A 22,347-nucleotide genomic window follows, 5' to 3' on the forward strand; every position below is an offset into this window, starting at 1 on the left:
CCACATTTAAACCCTGTGGCCTTAAGGTGCCAAGTGTGTAGATCCAGTAAAGCTCACGTTTTTTCAATAATTTTATTCGATCCCCACCTCGCCTTGAGGGGGATATTTGCTCCAGGATTCTAAAACGTAAATCATCTTGTGTGTGTTTAACTTCAGTAAAGTGTTTGGACACAGGGAGATCCATTTTTTGTTTTCTGATCGAATACCGGTGTTGGTTGAGACGGGTTTTAACGTCCCATTTGGTCTCACCAATGTATAGGAGACCACAGGGGCACACCAACAAATAGATAACATAGGACGAATCACATGTTAAATATTGCCTGATCTTAACCCTCTGTCCCGAAGTAGGGTGCACAAAAGAGTCACCTCTCAGCATTAATTTACAATTAATACAATTGTAACAAGGATAACAACCTTTGCGTGTAGAACCAAAATAGCTCTCACACGTCTACCTTGTAGAACCAATGTCTGACTTCACTAATCTGTCACCTAGGTTGGGGCTGCGTCGATAAGAACATAGGGGTGGCAATTTAAACTCCTGCACTTTCTCAAAGTTACTAGTAAGAATTCATATGACAAGGCAATGTTTCAGCTCAGTGTGAGCCTTTCTCAAGCCTTTCTCAGCTCACACTGAGCTAAAACGTTGCCTTGTCACATGGGTGAATAAATTCTTGAATATTTTTCACCTTTACCTTGGAGTGCTGCCTGCTTTTTGGATTTTTCATATTGGGTAATCTGTATCTCGTTTGGGCTGTGCACCCATTTATTTCCTTTTTTGGTTTATTTTCCCGATGCTGCTAGACTTTATAAAATTATGATTTATTATAAATTATTTCAGGCCCCAGAATAAATTCAAGCACAAGATCAGACCCCTAAATTAATTCAGACCTCAGACCAGTCCCTAATTGCTACAGGCCTAGAACAGACCATTAGACCTCTAAACTAATTCAGACCCCAGATTAGATGCCTGAATAAATACAGACCCCATTGTGAACCACAAAATAAATTGAAACATTAGAAATTGAATCCATAAAAATGTATCCATCAAAGCAGACCCCAAAATGAATTCAGAGTGACCCCAACATTAATTTTAGAACTCATATCAGACTCCTAAGACAGTGGCATAAATAAATGTGAGAAAAAGGGAAAAGATGTCCAGCACTGAGATAAAAATAAAATCTTCAATCTTTATTTGGCTTCATATAAAAATACATCTCCACAACAAAAGCAGTAACGCCACCAATGTGTTTCGATCTAACAGATCTTAGTCATGATACCATATTCCATATGGAGATGTATTTTTACAGGAAGACAAATAAAAATTGAAGATTTTATTTTTATATCAGTGCTGGACATCTTTTCCCTTTATCTCCTGGATCGTTTGCTGACTGGACCAGGTCCTTGCATGAGAGATTATACGGGTAGTGCTGGCTTGACTCCTGATTTACACGTCATAGCTCTTGTAGTAAAATAGGTAATGGATACTCAATATACAAATCCAACAGATATGAACATAGCCTGAATCCACTTCTGAAAATGTGAACATGGTGGCCCCTGGTGTTCTTTATATTCTCTCTCAGCACATCTTGCTAATGAATCCACAAGCAATCAATCTCTCCGCCCGACTATCTAGATCTTTAGATTTGTTCATCTGATTCAATTAGGGTCAAATTTCTGTTGGGCCCAAATCGAATTGGATGGCCAAATCAGATCAGATTTGAACTTTAAGAAATGAGCTCATCTCTTCTATCGACCTAATAAACAGTTAGAATTTTTTTGCATGGAGATGCGGCTTTGTTTAGGAATGTATTACTTTTAAGAAACTTAGGGAGAGATTTATCAAATTGGTGTTAAGTAGAACTGGCTTAGATGCCCATAGCAACCAATCAGATTCCACCTTTCATTTTCTAAAGGAGCTCTGAAAAATGGAAGGTGAAATGTGATTGGTTGCTATGGGCAACTAAACCAGTTCTACTTTACAGCAGTATGATACATTCCCCCCTTAGTATATGGTACTAAGACATTTAGGCATGCAGTTCTTATATTTACTGTAGAGATGCATGTGATTGTATTTTTTTTCACAGCTAATCTTTTAGATAACATTTTTAGATAAAACATAGAAACAAGTTTGCTGCAAATCTCTGAAAAGGCATGGAGGAAGAAGCAAATGTTATGCATCTGTTATTGTGCTTTCCCAAACTTGAAAGATACTGGGTAGGATTATACAAGTAATAATATATTTGGCATTACAATGTATGAAAAACCATCAGAATGCATTTTGGGACTCTTTCCAAATCTCAGTAGCTATAAAATGGAAAAAAAATTATATCCTAAAAATTTTTATTAGTTGTGAAATATGTTATTGCTAAATGCTGTATGCCTTATAAATCTCTGTTAGTAATGCAATGGAATGCAATGCAATTTTACACCATTATGGCTCACAATATGAGCTTTCAGCCACACCACACACATGTATTAGCCATGATTCTCTCGAAAGTGTTTTTTTAAAGTCCAATTTCAAACAGCATTATGACACACTTCCAAATGATTGAATTTAAATGGTTCTGTTTTGCAACAAGCACAAAAACACACACAATGTAGTCATCATTGACATACATTGTTAGTAGTAGGGGTCATATTGAAAAGCTCATTGACTTTAACATGACATAGTCATAGGATGCTACCTTTGCCACAAGTCAAAGTCTACATTTCTGATCTGCTGGCTCTGCCCTGTTTAACTGTAAAGATGTGGAAGCTTCTAGGAGTGATCTTAGCTCAGCCAAAAAGCAGCGGACCTTGTAAATTTACAGACTGGTGAGTCTGGGGAAAAAATCACGTACCCTCTATGCTATCGCTCACTAAAGAGTGCCAAAAGTTTCATTAGTATACAAACTGTGTTAAAAGCTTTATTAAATAGGTTTTTCAGATCACCATGTGCAATGCCAAAGGTTATCTTGAGTGCCACAAAAATTCTGACAATGGGTTTTTAAAGGGGTTGTCCTACAAAAATATCCTACATTTATCAAATTAGCACCTGGATCTGAATACTTTTGTAATTGCTTATGATTAGGGATGAGCGAACCCGAACTGTAAAGTTCGGGTTCGTACCGAATTTTGGGGTGTCCGTGACACGGACCCGAACCTGAACATTTTCGTAAAAGTCCGGGTTCGGGTTCGGTGTTCGGCGCTTTCTTGGCGCTTTTTGAAAGGCTGCAAAGCAGCCAATCAACAAGCATCATACTACTTGCCCCAAGAGGCCATCACAGCCATGCCTACTATTGGCATGGCTGTGATTGGCCAGTGCAGCATGTGACCCAGCCTCTATATAAGCTTGGGTCACGTAGCGCTGCACGTCACTCTGCTTATACAAGCGTAGGGAGAGGTTGCAGCTGCGACGTTAGGGCGAGATTAGGCAGATTAACTCCTCCAAAAGACTTCATTCTGTGATCGATCTGCAGCTGTGGATCATTGAAGTGCTAATATTGAATTGCTCACTTTTTTAGGCTGCCCAGAGCGTTTTTATATCACTTTTTTCTGGGGTGATCGGCAACCATTTTGTGGCTTGTGGTGCGCCAGCACAAGCTACCACCAAGTACATTTAACCATCAATAGTGTGGTTATTTTTTGCTATATCCTACATCAGGGTCAAGCTTTCATCAAGTGCATTTAACCATCAATAGTGTGGTTATTTTTTGCCATATACTACATCAGGGGCAAGCTGAGCTTGTGTCACCCAAGTGCATTTAACCATCAATAGTGTGGTTATTTTTTGCTATATCCTACATCAGGGTCAAGCTTTCATCAAGTGCATTTAACCATCAATAGTGTGGTTATTTTTTGGCCATATACTACATCAGGGGCAAGCTGAGCTTGTGTCACCCAAGTGCATTTAACCATCAATAGTGTGGTTATTTTTTGCTATATCCTACATCAGGGTCAAGCTTTTATCAAGTGCATTTAACCATCAATAGTGTGGTTATTTTTTGGCCATATACTACATCAGGGGCAAGCTGAGCTTGTGTCACCCAAGTGCATTTAACCATCAATAGGGTGGTTATTTTTTGCTATATCCTACATCAGTGTCAAGCTTTCATCAAGTGCATTTAACCATCAATAGTGTGGTTATTTTTTGGACATATACTACATCAGGGGCAAGTTGAGCCTTTCACCCAGCGCCTAAAAAATAGGCCTCACATTTATATTCAACCAAATCTGTACTGTTTTAGCTGGTCAAGTTATTGTTTGTGACCGTGAAAGCATAGTTTTTGTTCTGGGTTGAAAAACAATTCCCAAATTTGCAATTCTCAAAATTAGTGGTTTCTGCTGTATCAGGCCTAGTTTAAATCTATCCCTAAAAGGGTATATTAGATTCAAGGTGCTGATAGGGTCATTCTGAAAAACTTAACACACACGCTACAGTGCAGATCCAAGTCTAATTCTGTGATTAAACGTATACCTGTCACCCAGCGCCTAAAAAATAGGCCTCACATTTATATTAAACCAAATCTGTACTGTTTTAGCTGGTCAAGTTATTGTTTGTGACCGTCAATGCACAGTTTTTGTTCTGGGTTGAAAAACAATTCCCAAATTTGCAATTCTCAAAATTAGTGGTTTCTGCTGTATCAGGCCTACTTTAAATCTATCCCTAAAAGGGTATATTAGATTCAAGGTGCTGATAGGGTCATTCTGAAAAACTTAACACACACGCTACAGTGCAGATCCAAGTCTAATTCTGTGATTAAACGTATACCTGTCACCCAGCGCCTAAAAAATAGGCCTCACATTTATATTCAGCTAAATCTGTCATTACTGGTGTGCCTGTATTAGTGTAATACGGTACCTAAATAGATAGCCAGATAGTGTTAGGTGTTGTAACGGACCGTTTCCGCAGACAAGGGGTTAAAATCCGTTTAGACGATAAGCCCCTTTCTGAGAGACCGGCACAGCTACTGCAGGATACACCAAACTCCCGAACTGGATACAAAGTAGCACTCCAAACTGGAACCTCACGAATAGCTGCTAGCAGACGAACAGGAAAAGCATACAATCCTGGCAATCGGTCTTCTAACAGCATACAGTGAATCCCCCCAATAACGAGACAAGGCTCCGTGTTGAGGGTCAAGCAGTGGTCTGACTGTACTTGAAGTACAGCCTCTTTTATTCACAAAAAACAACCATAGTACTGCCCACAGGGGTTTGAAATACAACCAATCAGTAATTAACAACACATACAATGTAACTACAGCAACCAATCGTTCACGCCCCCAGAGGACCAGAATGAAGACTGGGACATAGGACAACATATCCCCACAATGCATCATGGTTTCCTCCTCTCTGTCCAGACAACCTGAAGAGCAATCCAATTATCTCTGAGGACAAAGGGAGATCGCCAATACACATGTGAGGACAACAGAACAGACATCACCATTTAAACACACAATGGGACAATAGAAACACACCCAGCATATTCCCTCCCCTTATCCTGAGAGGAGACTCAATTATACATACAGTTAAACATACTTTCTACCCAACTTTCATAACTCTAAAACCATACATCACATTCACATAAATATTCGCAATCAATCCATTCAGGGGAACAACATATTAAAAAATGGCATGAATCAGACCAGGGGTTCAAAAGTTAGTAAAATATCTTTTGGGCCCTGGCTGGCACATGGCTATCTGGCTCAAACCAGTTTTACAGAGCCCTCTTTCCTGGAGACCATGGGAAATAATCAAATTATATCCAGGGATAGAGGCAGACTCCATTGAGCACATGGTTGCAAAAAGACATAAAATACAATAAAATACACAAGGTTACATTTACTACATAAAATAAAGACATGCAACATATCCCCAGATAGCTTAGGTCTGAGCGCATATTATTGAATGGCGCTCAGACCACACACATACAGTTCAATTGCCATGGAGCTTAAGTTTTGCATGGGCTGATCATAGGGCCCATAATCCTGGGGCAAGAGGCCAGCAGCCAGTCCTCTCCAAAGCCCAGTGGCGAGGTTGGTTTCGCCACACATCTCCCCCCCCCAGGGAAGACTAACCAGATACCTGACCTCACGCCGGTCGGTACCTGAGTTAGTCTGGCAGCCCACCCACAACCAAATACTGGACCTGTTGACTTTAGTAGCCTGTCTCTGTCCAGTGAGTCCACCAAGGTTGTGTTGGAAGCTGGTACTCTCGGTCTCTGTGTTGCTCCCTGGCTTGGAGTGGAGGTTGCTTTGTGGGCAGGTATCAGCGGTACTCTGCCCTGGTGCCAGCTCTACCACGGAAGAAGCCTGGTTGGAGCCTGGTTGTTGGAGGGGGAGACCGACTGTCTCTACCCCCTGTGCTGTAAGTGCAGAGACCACGGTCCCATCTGCACTGTTGTGGGGCTTACTTTGTCCCCCTGGTGCGTTAAGCTGCCGCTGGGGAGAGGGGGTAATGAGCTCCTCTCCCATACATACTTCCAGCCGCTGGGGAGGGCGACCGACCGTCTCCGCTCCCAATACAGTGTCCTGCTGCTGGGGAAAGGAGACTGGGCTCTCTATTCCCTGCTGGACACTCTGCCGCTGGGGGACAGGACCGACTGTCTCTGCCCCCTGGAACTCCGCCTGCCGCTGGGGAATGGAGACTGGGCTCCCAATTCCCAAAAAATCATGCTGCTGCTGGGGGGCAGGAACAACTACCTCTGCCCCCTGTAACTCCGCCTGCCGCTGAGGAGGGAGGACGCTGCTCTCCTCTCCCTGCACTTCACACTGCCGCTGGGGAATGGAGACTGGGCTCCCAATTCCCAAAAAATCATGCTGCTGCTGGGGGGCAGGAACAACTACCTCTGCCCCCTGTAACTCCGCCTGCCGCTGAGGAGGGAGGACGCTGCTCTCCTCTCCCTGCACTTCACACTGCCGCTGGGGAATGGAGACTGGGCTCCCAATTCCCTGCAGGACCGGTGGAGAGACCTCGGTCCCATCTCTACCGGCCACCTGGGGTCCTTCCCAGTAACATTCTACAATATCTGCCCAGCTGAATGGGTCTGGATCTGGGTCTGTCACCTTACCGTCCTGCTGAGCCTTCTCAATGGAGTGGAAGAGATCTCGGTAGTCCTGCTCCAGTTCCCACTCCAGGGTTGCTAGGTGAGCCAGGTCTTGCTCTACCTCATGGGGGTCATCCCACTCATGCCTAGCCTCCCTCTCATAGAAAATGTCCTGAAGTCTGGACTGTGCAGGGCTCCCGAAGTCAGGCTCTGCAAAGGACTCCCATAACAAGCCAGGACCATAAAACTCCTCTCCCTCTGGCTTGTCATGTTCGGCTGTCCAGGGTATATACTGTGCCCTATACCACCAAAGCGCCTGGTAGGCATCCTCCAGCCATAGCTCCTGCCATACCCGGTGCTCTAGTTCCTTCACCCATTCCTCCAGAGGCTGCTCTCCCAGGAAGGGCATCCGCAGGGCCACTTGCTTCTGCAACCGCTGCTCTTCACTGGGGAGACTCTCACCCCGCTGGTATTGTAGATTATCCAGGGCCTGGTACCAGATGCCTTTCCTTAATGCATCCCGGCCATCCAGGTCCTCCTCCTCGTATAACACTGCTGGTTCCATCCTGGTGCTTTTAGGGTCGCTGTACTGAGACATGCGTTGTCCTTAAATTGTAGAATCCACAGAAATGGTGTCTCCTGTAGCTGTCCTTCTGGATGTAGGAACGATCCCGCTGATTGCCACCAATGTAACAGACCGTTTCCGCAGACAAGGGGTTAAAATCCGTTTAGACGATAAGCCCCTTTCTGAGAGACCGGCACAGCTACTGCAGGATACACCAAACTCCCGAACTGGATACAAAGTAGCACTCCAAACTGGAACCTCACGAATAGCTGCTAGCAGACGAACAGGAAAAGCATACAATCCTGGCAATCGGTCTTCTAACAGCATACAGTGAATCCCCCCAATAACGAGACAAGGCTCCGTGTTGAGGGTCAAGCAGTGGTCTGACTGTACTTGAAGTACAGCCTCTTTTATTCACAAAAAACAACCATAGTACTGCCCACAGGGGTTTGAAATACAACCAATCAGTAATTAACAACACATACAATGTAACTACAGCAACCAATCGTTCACGCCCCCAGAGGACCAGAATGAAGACTGGGACATAGGACAACATATCCCCACAATGCATCATGGTTTCCTCCTCTCTGTCCAGACAACCTGAAGAGCAATCCAATTATCTCTGAGGACAAAGGGAGATCGCCAATACACATGTGAGGACAACAGAACAGACATCACCATTTAAACACACAATGGGACAATAGAAACACACCCAGCATATTCCCTCCCCTTATCCTGAGAGGAGACTCAATTATACATACAGTTTAAACATACTTTCTACCCAACTTTCATAACTCTAAAACCATACATCACATTCACATAAATATTCGCAATCAATCCATTCAGGGGAACAACATATTAAAAAATGGCATGAATCAGACCAGGGGTTCAAAAGTTAGTAAAATATCTTTTGGGCCCTGGCTGGCACATGGCTATCTGGCTCAAACCAGTTTTACAGAGCCCTCTTTCCTGGAGACCATGGGAAATAATCAAATTATATCCAGGGATAGAGGCAGACTCCATTGAGCACATGGTTGCAAAAAGACATAAAATACAATAAAATACACAAGGTTACATTTACTACATAAAATAAAGACATGCAACATATCCCCAGATAGCTTAGGTCTGAGCGCATATTATTGAATGGCGCTCAGACCACACACATACAGTTCAATTGCCATGGAGCTTAAGTTTTGCATGGGCTGATGATAGGGCCCATAATCCTGGGGCAAGAGGCCAGCAGCCAGTCCTCTCCAAAGCCCAGTGGCGAGGTTGGTTTCGCCACAGGAGTCTGTAAAAAAAGGCCTGAATTGGAATTCAATACATTGGCCCGAATAATATTTTTCTTATTGTGGTGAACGGTAACAATGAGGAAAACATCTAGTAAGGGACGCGGACGTGGACATGGTCGTGGTGGTGTTAGTGGACCCTCTGGTGCTGGGAGAGGACGTGGCCGTTCTGCCACAGCCACACGTCCTAGTGTACCAACTACCTCAGGTCCCAGTAGCCGCCAGAATTTACAGCCATATTTGGTGGGGCCCAATGCCGTTCTAATGATGGTAAGTCCTGAGCAGGTACAGGCATTAGTCAATTGGGTGGCCGACAGTGGATCCAGCACGTTCACATTATCTCCCACCCAGTCTTCTGCAGAAAGCGCACAGATGGCAATTGAAAACCAAGCCCATCAGTCTGTCACATCACCCCCATGCATATCAGGGAAACTGTCTGAGCCTCAAGTTATGCAGCAGTCTCTTATGCTGTTTGAAGACTCTGCTGGCAGGGTTTCCCAAGGGCATCCACCTAGCCCTTCCCCAGGGGTGGAAGAGATAGAATGCACTAACGCACAACCACTTATGTTTCCTGATGATGATGATGACATGGGAATACCACCTCAGCACGTCTCTGATGATGACGAAACACAGGTGCCAACTGCTGCGTCTTTCTGCAGTGTGCAGACTGAACAGGAGGTCAGGGATCAAGACTGGGTGATAGACGATGCAGGGGACGATGAGGTCCTAGACCCCACATGGAATGAAGGTTGTGCCACTGACTTTCACAGTTCAGAGGAAGAGGCAGTGGTGAGACCGAGCCAACAGCATAGCAAAAGAGGGAGCAGTGGGCAAAATCAGAACACCAGCCGCCAAGAGACTCCGCCTGCTACTGACCGCCGCCATCTGGGACCGAGCACCCCAAAGGCAGCTTCAAGGAGTTCCCTGGCATGGCACTTCTTCAAACAATGTGCTGACGACAAGACCCGAGTGGTTTGCACGCTGTGCCATGAGAGCCTGAAGCGAGGCATTAACGTTCTGAACCTTAGCACAACCTGCATGACCAGGCACCTGCATGCAAAGCATGAACTGCAGTGGAGTAAACACCTTAAAAACAAGGAAGTCACTCAGGCTCCCCCTGCTACCTCTTCTGCTGCTGCTGCCTCGGCCTCTTCTGCTGCTGCCGCCGCCTCGGCCTCTTCCTCCGCCTCTGGAGGGACGTTGGCACTTGCCGCCCAGCAAACATGGGATGTGCCACCAACACCACCACCTGCGTCACCAAGCATCTCAACCATGTCACACGGCAGCGTTCAGCTCTCCATCTCACAAACATTTGAGAGAAAGCGTAAATTCCCACCTAGCCACCCTTGATCCCTGGCCCTGAATGCCAGCATTTCTAAACTACTGGCCTATGAAATGCTGTCATTTAGGCTGGTGGACACAGACAGCTTCAAACAGCTCATGTCGCTTGCTGTCCCACAGTATGTTGTTCCCAGCCGGCACTACTTCTCCAAGAGAGCCGTGCCTTCCCTGCACAACCAAGTATCCGATAAAATCAAGTGTGCACTGCGCAACGCCATCTGTGGCAAGGTCCACCTAACCACAGATACGTGGACCAGTAAGCACGGCCAGGGACGCTATATCTCCCTAACTGCACACTGGGTAAATGTAGTGGCGGCTGGGCCCCAGGCGGAGAGCTGTTTGGCGCACGTCCTTCCGCCGCCAAGGATCGCAGGGCAACATTCTTTGCCTCCTGTCTCCTCCTCCTCCTACTCAGCTTCCTCCTCCTCTTCTTCCACCTGCTCATCCAGTCAGCCACACACCTTCACCACCAACTTCAGCACAGCCCGGGGTAAACGTCAGCAGGACGTTCTGAAAATCATATGTTTGGGGGACAGGCCCACACCGCACAGGAGTTGTGGCGGGGTATAGAACAACAGACCGACGAGTGGTTGCTGCCGGTGAGCCTCAAGCCTGGCCTGGTGGTGTGCGATAATGGGCGAAATCTCGTTGCAGCTCTGGGACTAGCCGGTTTGACGCACATCCCTTGCCTGGCGCATGTGCTGAATTTGGTGGTGCAGAAGTTCATTCACAACTACCCCGACATGTCAGAGCTGCTGCATAAAGTGCGGGTCGTCTGTTTGCACTTCCGGCGTTTCACACCCTGCCGCTGCTCGCCTGTCTGCGCTACAGCGTAACTTCGGCCTGCCCACTCACCGCCTCATATGCGACGTGCCCACCAGGTGGAACTCCACCTTGCACATGCTGGACAGACTGTGCGAGCAGCAGCAGGCCATAGTGGAGTTTCAGCTGCAGCACGCACGGGTCAGTCGCACTGCGGAACAGCACCACTTCACCACCAATGACTGGGCCTCCATGCGAGACCTGTGCGCCCTGTTGCGCTGTTTCGAGTACTCCACCAACATGGCCAGTGGCGATGACGCCGTTATCAGCGTAACAATACCACTTCTATGTCTCCTTGAAAAAACACTTAGGGCGATGATGGAAGAGGAGGTGGCCCAGGAGGAAGAGGAGGAAGAGGGGTCATTTTTAGCACTTTCAGGCCAGTCTCTTCGAAGTGACTCAGAGGGAGGTTTTTTGCAACAGCAGAGGCCAGGTACAAATGTGGCCAGACAGGGCCCACTACTGGAGGACGAGGAGGACGAGGATGAGGAGGAGGTGGAGGAGGATGAGGATGAAGCATGTTCACAGCGGGGTGGCACCCAAAGCAGCTCGGGCCCATAACTGGTGCGTGGCTGGGGGGAAACACAGGACGATGACGATACGCCTCCCACAGAGGACAGCTTGTCCTTACCTCTGGGCAGCCTGGCACACATGAGCGACTACATGCTGCAGTGCCTGCGCAAGGACAGCAGAGTTGCCCACATTTTAACGTGTGCGGACTACTGGGCTGACACCCTGCTGGATCCCCGGTACAAAGACAATGTGCCCACCTTACTTCCTACACTGGAGCGTGATAGGAAGATGCGCGAGTACAAGCGCACGTTGGTAGACGCGCTACTGAGAGCATTCCCAAATGTCACAGGGGAACCAGTGGAAGCCTAAGGCGAAGGCAGAGGAGGAGCAAGAGGTCGCCAACGCAGCTGTGTCACGGCCAGCTCCTCTGAGGGCAGGGTTAGCATGGCAGAGATGTGGAAAATATTTGTCACCACGCCACAGCTAACTGCACCACCACCTGATACAGAACGTGTTAGCAGGAGGCAACATTTCATTAACATGGTGGAGCAGTACCTGTGCACACCCCTCCACGTACTGACTGATGGTTCGGCCCCATTCAACTTCTGGGTCTCCAAATTGTCCACGTGGCCAGAGCTAGCCTTTTATGCCTTGGAGGTGCTGGCCTGCCCGGCGGCCAGCGTTTTGTCTGAACGCGTATTCAGCACGGCAGGGGGCGTCATTACAGACAAACGCAGCCGCCTGTCTACAGCCAATGTGGACAAGCTGACGTTCATAAAAATGAACCAGGCATGGATCCCACAGGACCTGTCAATCCCTTGTGCAGATTAGACATTAACTACCTCCCCTTAACAATATATTATTGTACTCCAGGGCACTTCCTCATTCAATCCTTTTTTATTTTCATTTTACCATTATATTGCGGGGCAACCCAAAGTTGAATGAACCTCTCCTATGTCTGGGTGCCTGGGCCTAAATATGTGACAGTGGCCTGTTCCAGTGGTGGGTGACGTGAAGCCTGATTCTCTGCTATGACATGAAGACTGATTCTGTGCTGACATGAAGCCAGATTCAGTTACGGGACCTCTCTCCTCTGTCTGGGTGCCGGGGCCTAAATATGTGACAGTGGCCTGTTCCAGTGGTGGGTGACGTGAAGCCTGATTCTATGCTATGACATGAAGACTGATTCTGTGCTGACATGAAGCCAGATTCTCTGTTACGGGACATCTCTCCTCTGTCTGGGTGCCGGGGCCTAAATATGTGACAGTGGCCTGTTCCTGTGGTGGGTGACGTGAAGCCTGATTCTCTGCTATGACATGAAGACTGATTCTGTGCTGACATGAAACCAGATTCTCTGTTACGGGACCTCTCTTCTCTGTCTGGGTGCCGGGGCCTAAATATGTGACAGTGGCCTGTTCCAGTGGTGGGCGACGTGAAGCCTGATTCTCTGCTATGACATGAAGACTGATTCTGTGCTGACATGAAGCCAGATTCTCTGTTACGGGACCTCTCTCCTCTGCCTGGGTGCCTGGGCCTAAATATGTGACAGTGGCCTGTTCCAGTGGTGGGTGACGTGAAGCCTGATTCTCTGCTATGACATGAAGACTGATTCTGTGCTGACATGAAGCCAGATTCTCTTTTACGGGACCTCTCTCCTCTGTCTGGGTGCCGGGGCCTAAATATGTGACAGTGGCCTGTTCCAGTGGTGGGTGACGTGAAGCCTGATTCTCTGCTATGACATTAAGACTGATTCTGTGCTGACATGAAGCCAGATTCTCTGTTACGGGACCTCTCTCCTCTGTCTGGGTGCCGGGGCCTAAATATGTGACAGTGGCCTGTTCCAGTGGTGGGTGACGTGAAGCCTGATTCTCTGCTATGACATGACGACTGATTCTGTGCTGACATGAAGCCAGATTCTCTGTTACGGGACCTCTCTCCTCTGCCTGGGTGCCGGGGCCTAAATATGTGACAGTGGCCTGTTCCAGTGGTGGGTGACGTGAAGCCTGATTCTCTGCTATGACATGAAGACTGATTCTGTGATGACATGAAGCCAGATTCTCTGTTACGGGACCTCTCTCCTCTGTCTGGGTGCTGGGGCCTAAATATGTGACAGTGGCCTGTTCCAGTGGTGGATGACGTGAAGCCTGATTCTCTACTATGACATGAAGACTGATTCTGTGCTGACATGAAGCCAGATTCTCTGTTACCGGACCTCTCTCCTCTGCCTGGGTGCCTGGGCCTAAATATGTGACAGTGGCCTGTTCCAGTGGTGGGTGACGTGAAGCCTGATTCTCTGCTATGACATGAAGACTGATTCTGTGCTGACATGAAACCAGATTCTCTGTTACGGGACCTCTCTCCTCTGTCTGGGTGCCGGGGCCTAAATATGTGACAGTGGCCTGTTCCAGTGGTGGGTGACGTGAAGCCTGATTCTCTGCTATGACATGAAGACTGAGTCTGTGCTGACATGAAGCCAGATTCTCTGTTACGGGACCTCTCTCCTCTGCCTGGGTGCCTGGGCCTAAATATGTGACAGTGGCCTGTTCCAGTGGTGGGTGACGTGAAGCCTGATTCTCTGCTATGACATGAAGACTGATTCTCTGCTGACATGAAGCCAGATTCTCTGTTACGGGACCTCTCTCCTCTGCCTGGGTGCCTGGGCCTAAATATATGACAGTGGCCTGTTCCAGTGGTGGGTGACGTGAAGCCTGATTCTCTGCCATGACATGAAGACTGTTTCTCTGCTGACATGAAGCCAGATTCTCTGCTATGGCATGAAGAGACTGATTCTCTGCTGACGTGAAGCCAGATTCTCTGCTATGGGACCTCTGTCCAATTGATATTGGTTAATTTTATTTTATTTTTTTTTAATTTTAATTCATTTCCCTATCCACATTTGTTTGCAGGGGATTTACCTACATGTTGCTGCCTTTTGCAGCCCTCTAGCTCTTTCCTGGGCTGTTTTACAGCCTTTTTAGTGCCGAAAAGTTCGGGTCCCCATTGACTTCAATGGGGTTCGGGTACGGGACGAAGTTCGGGTCGGGTTCGGATCCCGAACCCGAACATTTCCGGGAAGTTCGGCCGAACTTCTCGAACCTGAACATCCAGGTGTTCGCTCAACTCTACTTATGATTGAAAATTTTGTATAGCCACTGAGTTATTGAACAGAATATATGTGTAGTTTGGTGCCTGTTTGTTCTTTTCTTCATCTCTCTGTCCATTTTGCTGAAGTGGATGCACATGCTCCCTACCATCTTTCAATTTCCACCAGCCATATCTTCTGCTAGACACTGTGACAGTTACAGGGAAAGAGCTACAGCAGAAAGAAAACACACCCTGAGAAACTAAACTCTGTAAACTGCCAGCTTAAAATTAACCTAGCATAGCAATCAAAGTAATCAATTCAGGAGAGCTCTGGATCCATGTGAGGTACATGGACAGTTTTAATATTGTTAGAGAGAAGTTTTCATGTACTGCATGATGTCTGACTTTAAATTTTTATATTAATAACTAGCAGAAGGACCCAGCTTTGCACGGGTATATTTCATCTATTTCATTTAATGTTTGTGTGTCATTAAAATATATCGACAGTATCCACAATAACAGTGACATCTACAGTACCCTGCCCCTTTAACAGTGACCTCCACAGCTTCCTGCTCCTTTAACAGTAACATCCACAGCGCCCACCCCTTTAACAGTGACTTCTAAAGCGGCCGCCCGTTTATTAGTGACCTCCAATGTAGCCCATCTTGTTAACAGTGATTTACACAATAACCCGCCCCCTTAACAGTGATCTCTACAGAGCTCTATTTGCTTAAAATGTGACCTCCACAACACCCCGCCCCCTTAACAGTAACCTCTACAGCACCTTGCCCCTTAACATTGTCCTACATAGCAGACCACTCCCTTAACTGTAACCTCCACAGTCCCCTGTCCCTTAAACAGAGACCTCCATTGTGCCCACCCCTTTAACAGTGACCTTCGCAGCATCCCGCCCCTTATCAGTGACCTCCACAGCAGCCTGCCCCCTTAACAGTGACCTCCACAGCAGCCTACCCCTTTAACAGTGACCTCCACAACAACCACCCCTTTATTAGTGACCTCCACAGTACCTCCTTTTCTTAACAGTGATTTCCACAACACCCCATCCCCTTAACAATGGCCTCTACAGCAATCTGCCACTTAACACTAACCTCCATAGTGGACTGTCCCCGTAACTATGACCTCCATAGCAGCCTGCCCCTAGGGTGGCCAGAGGTCCAGTTTTAGGTAGGACAGTCCAGCTTTCAGACTCCCTGTCCTCCGTCCGGCGCAGGACCTGGACGGACACAGGGATGTTCTTTTGAACAGCTCACTCTCAGACTGCAGCACTGTGCTGTGTGAGCATGAGCTGCAGGGAGAAAGTCACCATCCCTTCCACCCCTGCAGCTGACAGAAGTTGATTTTCCCCTTAATTTGTTCAATCCCAGTCGGCTGCGGAGTGGGAGGGGCATGTCTTAACGGGACCTAGGGGTGGGGTTTTTAAGTCCGTCTTTTGAGGGTGGCCACCCTACCTGCCCCTGAACTGAGACCTCCACAGCACTCGGCTCCCTTAAAAGTGTAATCTACAGCACCCTCGCCTTCAAAGCTGACCTGCAGCAGTGAAGAAAAATGGCTGGGTTGTTATGGAAACCTGGTGTAAAACTGTGTGTATGTGGAGACTAAGGGCCTGCGAGCTTCTATTGGCTGATAAGGGTCATGTGACCAGGCTTCTATTGCCTAATGCATTTTTTGGGATTATCCCACCACAGGGATGTCTCTTTGAACAGCTCACTCTCAGACAGCAGCACTGTGCTGTGTGAGCGTGAGCTGCAGGGAGAAAGTCACCCTCCCTTTCACCCCTGCAGCTGACAGAAGTTGACTTTTGCCTTCATTTTTTCAATCCCTGTTGGCTGTGGAGTGGGAGGGGCATGGCCTAACCAGATCAGGGGCGTGGCTTGGTGGGACCTGGGGCGAAGTTTTAAGTTCATCTTTTCAGGGTGGCCTGAATAGCCACCCTACCTGACCCCTGAACTGTGACCTGTACAGCACTCCACTCCCTTAACAGTGTCATCCATAGCGCCCTGCCCCTTTAAATCTGACCTGCAGCAGTGAAGAAAAATGGCTGGGTTGTTATGGAAACCTGGAGTAAAACTGTGTGTATGTGGAGACTAAGGGCCTGCGAGCTTCTATTGGCTGATAAGGGACATGTGACCGTGTACGGCAGTTGGGATATGAAGAGAGAGACTTGCAGTGTTGTTTTGACTAGTGATGAGCGAGCACCAAAGTATTCGGGTGTTCGGCCCGAACACATTGCTATATTCATGTGCTCAGCCGAGCACCCGAGTATAATGGAAGTCAATGGGAGACAACCAGGCACCCCCTGCTCGGAAGAGAAAGGGTGTCTGGTTCATAAAACGAAATTGATGGAAACCCCATCAAAATGGTTTGGAAACAGCATTAAGAGGATAGCTGGATGCGTCTAAGACTCCTATTATGTACGAAATACAATAGACAACCACACAAAGTCTGTATGCCAAAAGCCAGGTATGTGCAAGCCATCAATCTATCCATGCGACAGATGACAGGCTTAGTCAGCATACCTTACAATGGCAGCCTTGTGCACTATGAGATATTCCAAACCACCTCTCATCTGACTAAGAACCAGTAAACCTCAAAGTTATTTTGCATCTGTTGGATGGCTTGGGTGGACCTGCACCCCTAGATCAATATCATTAGGGCGACAAAAAGTTTTCCGATTGTCCTAACTTAATATTCAATAACCTTTCTATACAGTTTTGTCATGTAAAAACTAATTTACATAAACATGGGCATATGGGAAAGACCGCAAATGAGCAGAATCTGCCTTGTTTTTCAGCTGTCATAAGACTATGAAAACCAATAGTAACATAGTAACATGGTACATAAGGCCGAAAAAAGACATTTGTCCATCCAGTTCGGCCTGTCATCCTGCAAGTTGATCCAGAGGAAGGCAAAAAAAAAAACCCTGTGCGGTAGAAGCCAATTTTCCTCACTTTAGGGGAATAAAAAATTCCTTCCCTACTCCAATCAGGCAATCAGAATATCTCCCTGGATCAACGACCCCTCTCTAGTAGCTATATCCTGTAATATTATTACACTCCAGAAATACATCCAGGCCCCTCTTGAATTCCTTTATTGTACTCACCATCACCACCTCCTCAGGCAGAGAGTTCCATAGTCTCACTGCTCTTACCGTAAAGAATCCTTTTCTATGTTTGTGTACAAACCTTCTTTCCTCCAAACGCAGAGGATGTCCCCTTGTCACAGTCACAGTCCTGGGGATAAATAGATAATGGGATAGATCTCTATACTGACCCCTGATATATTTATACATAGTAATTAGATCTCCCCTCAGTCGTCTTTTTTCTAACGTGAATAACCCTAATTTTGAATAATCTTTCAGGGTACTATAGTTGCCCCATTCCAGTTATTACTTTAGTTGCCCTCCTCTGGACCCTCTCCAGCTCTGCTATGTCTGCCTTGTTCACTGGAGCCCAGAACTGTACACAGTACTCCATGTGTGGTCTGACTAATGATTTGTAAAGTAGTAGGAATATGTTCTCATCACGGGCTATAGATGGTGCTATTGTGTTATGATTTTGAACAGCGCCCTCAATTGGTTTCACAGTCTTATGACAAGACAAATATTCTTGAAACCAATAGAGGGTTCTATTCATAACTCAATAGCGCCCTCTATTGGTTTCATAGTCTTCAGACAAGAATATTAGACTGAGTCTTATGACAAACTTATTAGTGTAGCCTTTTGCATGGAAAATTCGCGATTTGAATATTCGCAATCTACATCCGATAATATCGGACACTGGGAAAGTTGGGTAATAACTTGCGATCTACACTGAGTTATTACCCAGCTTTTCCAGTGTCAGATATTATCACTGACTTACTACATAAGTATTACATAATATTCGCTATATTGCTTTATATTTGTTTTTTTTGAATATTACGAATATTCTAAAAAACAAATATATAGCAATATAGCGAATATTATGTAATAAATATGTAGTAAGTCAGTGATAATATCTGACACTGGAAAAGCTGGGTAATAACTCAGTGTAGATCGGGGGTCCGATTGACTTCCATTGTATTAAATTGTATTCGAGCACTCAAATTATTCAGCCGAGCACTCGGATCTGCCGAGCATAGTGATACTCGAGCCGAACAGCAGTTCAGCCAAGCATGCTCGCTCATCACTAGTATTGACTAATGCAGATAATTTTTTGGGAATATATCAGGAACGGTATGTCCTAGAGAGCTGTGAACCCCACAAGATTTCTTTCTAGGTAGCAAGGGATGTGTATACCAAGTTTCGTTGAAATCGATGGTTGCGTTTTTGAGTGATCGCGGAACATACATACACGCATACATACATACACACATACATACATATATACGTCCTTCTTTTTATATATATATATATATATATATATATATATATATATATATAGATAGGATAAACTTTTTAAGCACTGGAAACATGTTTTTGGCACTCTGACAAATATTCGTTTAGCATTTGCTTGAAGAATACTACCTACCAAAATGCCTTGTGCCTACTGCAGAAAAACAGCTCTGTGTTTTTTAAGGTTTGTTCTGTAGCCTTATCTCCAGTGAAGGGCAATGTTAATGCTTCAGCGTACCATGACACTTAAGACAATTGCATGCTTCCACCTTCATGGCAACAGTTTCTGGAAGGCCCTTTCCTGTTCTAGTTTGGCTCTACCACTGTGAACAAGGTCCATATACAGTACAGACCAAAAGTTTGGAGACACCTTCTCATTCAAAGAGTTTTCTTTATTTTCATGACTATGAAGGCATCAAAACTATGAATTAACACATGTGGAATTATATACATAACAAACAAGTGTGAAACAACTGAAAATATGTCATATTCTAGGTTCTTCAAAGTAGCCACCTTTTGCTTTGATTACTGCTTTGCACACTCTTGGCATTCTCTTGATGAGCTTCAAGAGGTAGTCCCCTGAAGTGGTCTTCCAACAGTCTTGAAGGAGTTCCCAGAGATGCTTAGCACTTGTTGGCCCTTTTGCCTTCACTCTGCGGTCCCGCTCACCCCAAACCATCTTGATTGGGTTCAGGTCTGGTGACTGTGGAGGCCAGGTCATCTGGTGCAGCACCCCATCACTCTCCTTCATGGTCAAATAGCCCTTACTTTCAAAGTTTTCCCAATTTTTTGGCTGACTGACTGACCTTCATTTCTTAAAGTAATGATGGCCACTCGTTTTTCTTAACTTAGCTGCTTTTTTCTTGCTATAATACAAATTCTAACAGTCTATTCAGTAGGACTATCAGCTGTGTATCCACCTGACTTCTCCTCAACGCAACTGATGGTCCCAACCCCCTTTATAAGGCAAGAAATCCCACTTATTAAACCTGACAGGGCACACCTGTGAAGTGAAAACCATTTCGGGGGACTACCTCTTGAAGCTCATCAAGAGAATGCCAAGAGTGTGCAAAGCAGTAATCAAAGCAAAAGGTGGCTACTTTGAAGAACCTAGAATATGACATATTTTCAGTTGTTTCATACTTGTTTGTTATGTATATAATTCCACATGTGTTAATTCATAGTTTTGATGCCTTCAGTGTGAATCTACAATTTTCATAGTCATGAAAATAAAGAAAACTCTTTGAATGAGAAGGTGTGTCCAAACTTTTGGTCTGTACTGTATGTGTGATTTGATATGTTTGTTGTAGATTAACTTGACTGGTCTTCACATAAGTAGCTCTCTCTGACCACAAACACATTGTACATCTTTAAGATGAACATGACTGCTTATTAAGCCAGATCCGTCTCCGTACAGCATTCAAATGTATAGGCTCCGGCGACTTCAAAGTTATTCACCAAAGACTTGCGATATCTCCGTATAGCATTCAAACGCAGTTATAGACTTTGGATCTATGAACCAAAGGTAGCTTCGCTCCACCCTACTCATGATGTTTAAAGCTGGTCATACACATATGATAACTGTTTGCCGAACTTGCTTGTTTGACAGTTTTTGTTCCCATCTCCAGCATAAACACTCAGCCAAGCGTGTATATTTATTTTAATGTGGTTAAAATAACTTCACTGGCAGTGGCTTATCTCTAAATATAGTTTATGATTTTCAGAGTCCACTGTACAACCAAACTGTTTATAAAAAAAATTGATCTGTTGTTAAATTTTTAATTTTCATAAATCTACCTTAAAGGGGTTTTACCATCACATACAATGGGGGCATATCGCTATTATATTCCCCCATTGTCTCATAGGTGTGGGTCCCACCTCTGGGACCCGCACCTAAAACAAGAATGGAGCGGGGAAATCAATGGAGGGCGCACTGCGCACTCCAGCCACAGCTCTCCCTGCTCCGTTCTCCTTGTAGGTGCGGGTCCCAGAGGTGAACATACACCTGTGAGACAATAGGGGCATATCCTAGCGATATGCCCCCATTGTATGTTATGGGAATACCCTTTTAATTATCTCTTTTCATTTTTACCCCTTATTCCTCATCTGTTCATGTATTTATAATTATTACTAATAGGTTATACTGTATTTATTGGTAAGAACATTTTGCAGATTTAGAGGTGACAACAGAAATAGCTTGGAGCTCATTAGTCGCCAGATATATGAGCATGTATAACCACGTTTTATTATATCCAACAGTGTTTTATCTGATTTTATAATCAGATGAAAAAGAGCTTTTTTACAATATGTAACAAAAAATGAATACTAATTGTAACATATATAAGCCGTAGCTTCATAAAGTGGACCTAGAAAAGCATATCTATTTCATATGAAAATCGGAAGAGTCACCATTTATTTTTTTCTTAATGACATTTTCAGAGCTGACATTCTGTGACATTTTCCTTTTAATATTGCTAATGCTTCAGCTTAGGAATTAAAAGAACATTCAGAGAATGATTTGGATGAAAACAAAGACACAAGGAACACATATACTCTCTTTTCTTAGTTAATCCTTCACTTATGTGAAACACCTCACAGAAAATTGGTTATTATTTTAAATAGATATACTAAGTAAAAAAAAATTACTGGTTTAGTTGGGGTTCCAGTGTTTTTGATTAATAACTATTCTTGCCAAAATTTCAATTAGAACTTTGATGGAAACCTGACAAACATTAACTAAAACATTTTTACTTATTTTTAGACTTGAATATTTTTATAGGATTTTTTTTTTTCTGTTTTGCTGCATTTCAATCTGATATTTAAATGGATTTTAAGTTAGATTTTAGATTTTATGTAAGGGACCTGACAAAATAATCCAAATTGTTACAGTGGAATGTAAAATACCTTGTTTAAAAAGCAAATAAAAGCTGAAGACTTTCGAGTCTATATATATTAACTTCCTTTGCTATGATACACTGAAATAAGGTCTGGTCCAATCAAGTAACAGAATTAGCGCAAAGTGTCACATGGTCTCACGTGATTTGATAAAAAATACAAAAAAGCCTCTGCAGAACAACTAAACAAGCAACAGACCAAGGAGCTCTCCAAACTGGTCAGAGACAAAGTTGCGGAGAGGTATAGGGTTGGTTATAAACTAATATTCAAAACATTAAACATCCTATAGACAACATTAAATTTATTCTAACAAAAAAGAAAGAATACAGCACAAGTACTAACTGAGAAGACTGCCTACCAAAACTCACAGACCTAGCAAGCAGGGCATTAAGAGATTCAACAAAGACACTAGGGATGAGCA

The 22,347-nt window shown here is 45.1% G+C and overlaps 1 long non-coding RNA gene across 1 annotated transcript in view; it reads right to left on the reverse strand.

Annotated features, from left to right (window-relative positions):
* Positions 1–21,588, reverse strand: part of LOC120989230 — a 23,964-nt gene extending 2,376 nt beyond the window's left edge. The window contains exons 1-2 of the long non-coding RNA XR_005776244.1: positions 21,577–21,588; positions 19,957–19,961 (exon numbers count right to left, since the gene is read on the reverse strand). This is a non-coding gene — a long non-coding RNA (uncharacterized LOC120989230). The remainder of the gene's footprint in view (positions 1–19,956; positions 19,962–21,576) is intronic.
* Positions 21,589–22,347: the final 759 nt, after the last annotated feature.

This window comes from Bufo bufo, chromosome 2 (assembly GCF_905171765.1).
Source record: "Bufo bufo chromosome 2, aBufBuf1.1, whole genome shotgun sequence".
NCBI lineage: Eukaryota > Metazoa > Chordata > Amphibia > Anura > Bufonidae > Bufo > Bufo bufo.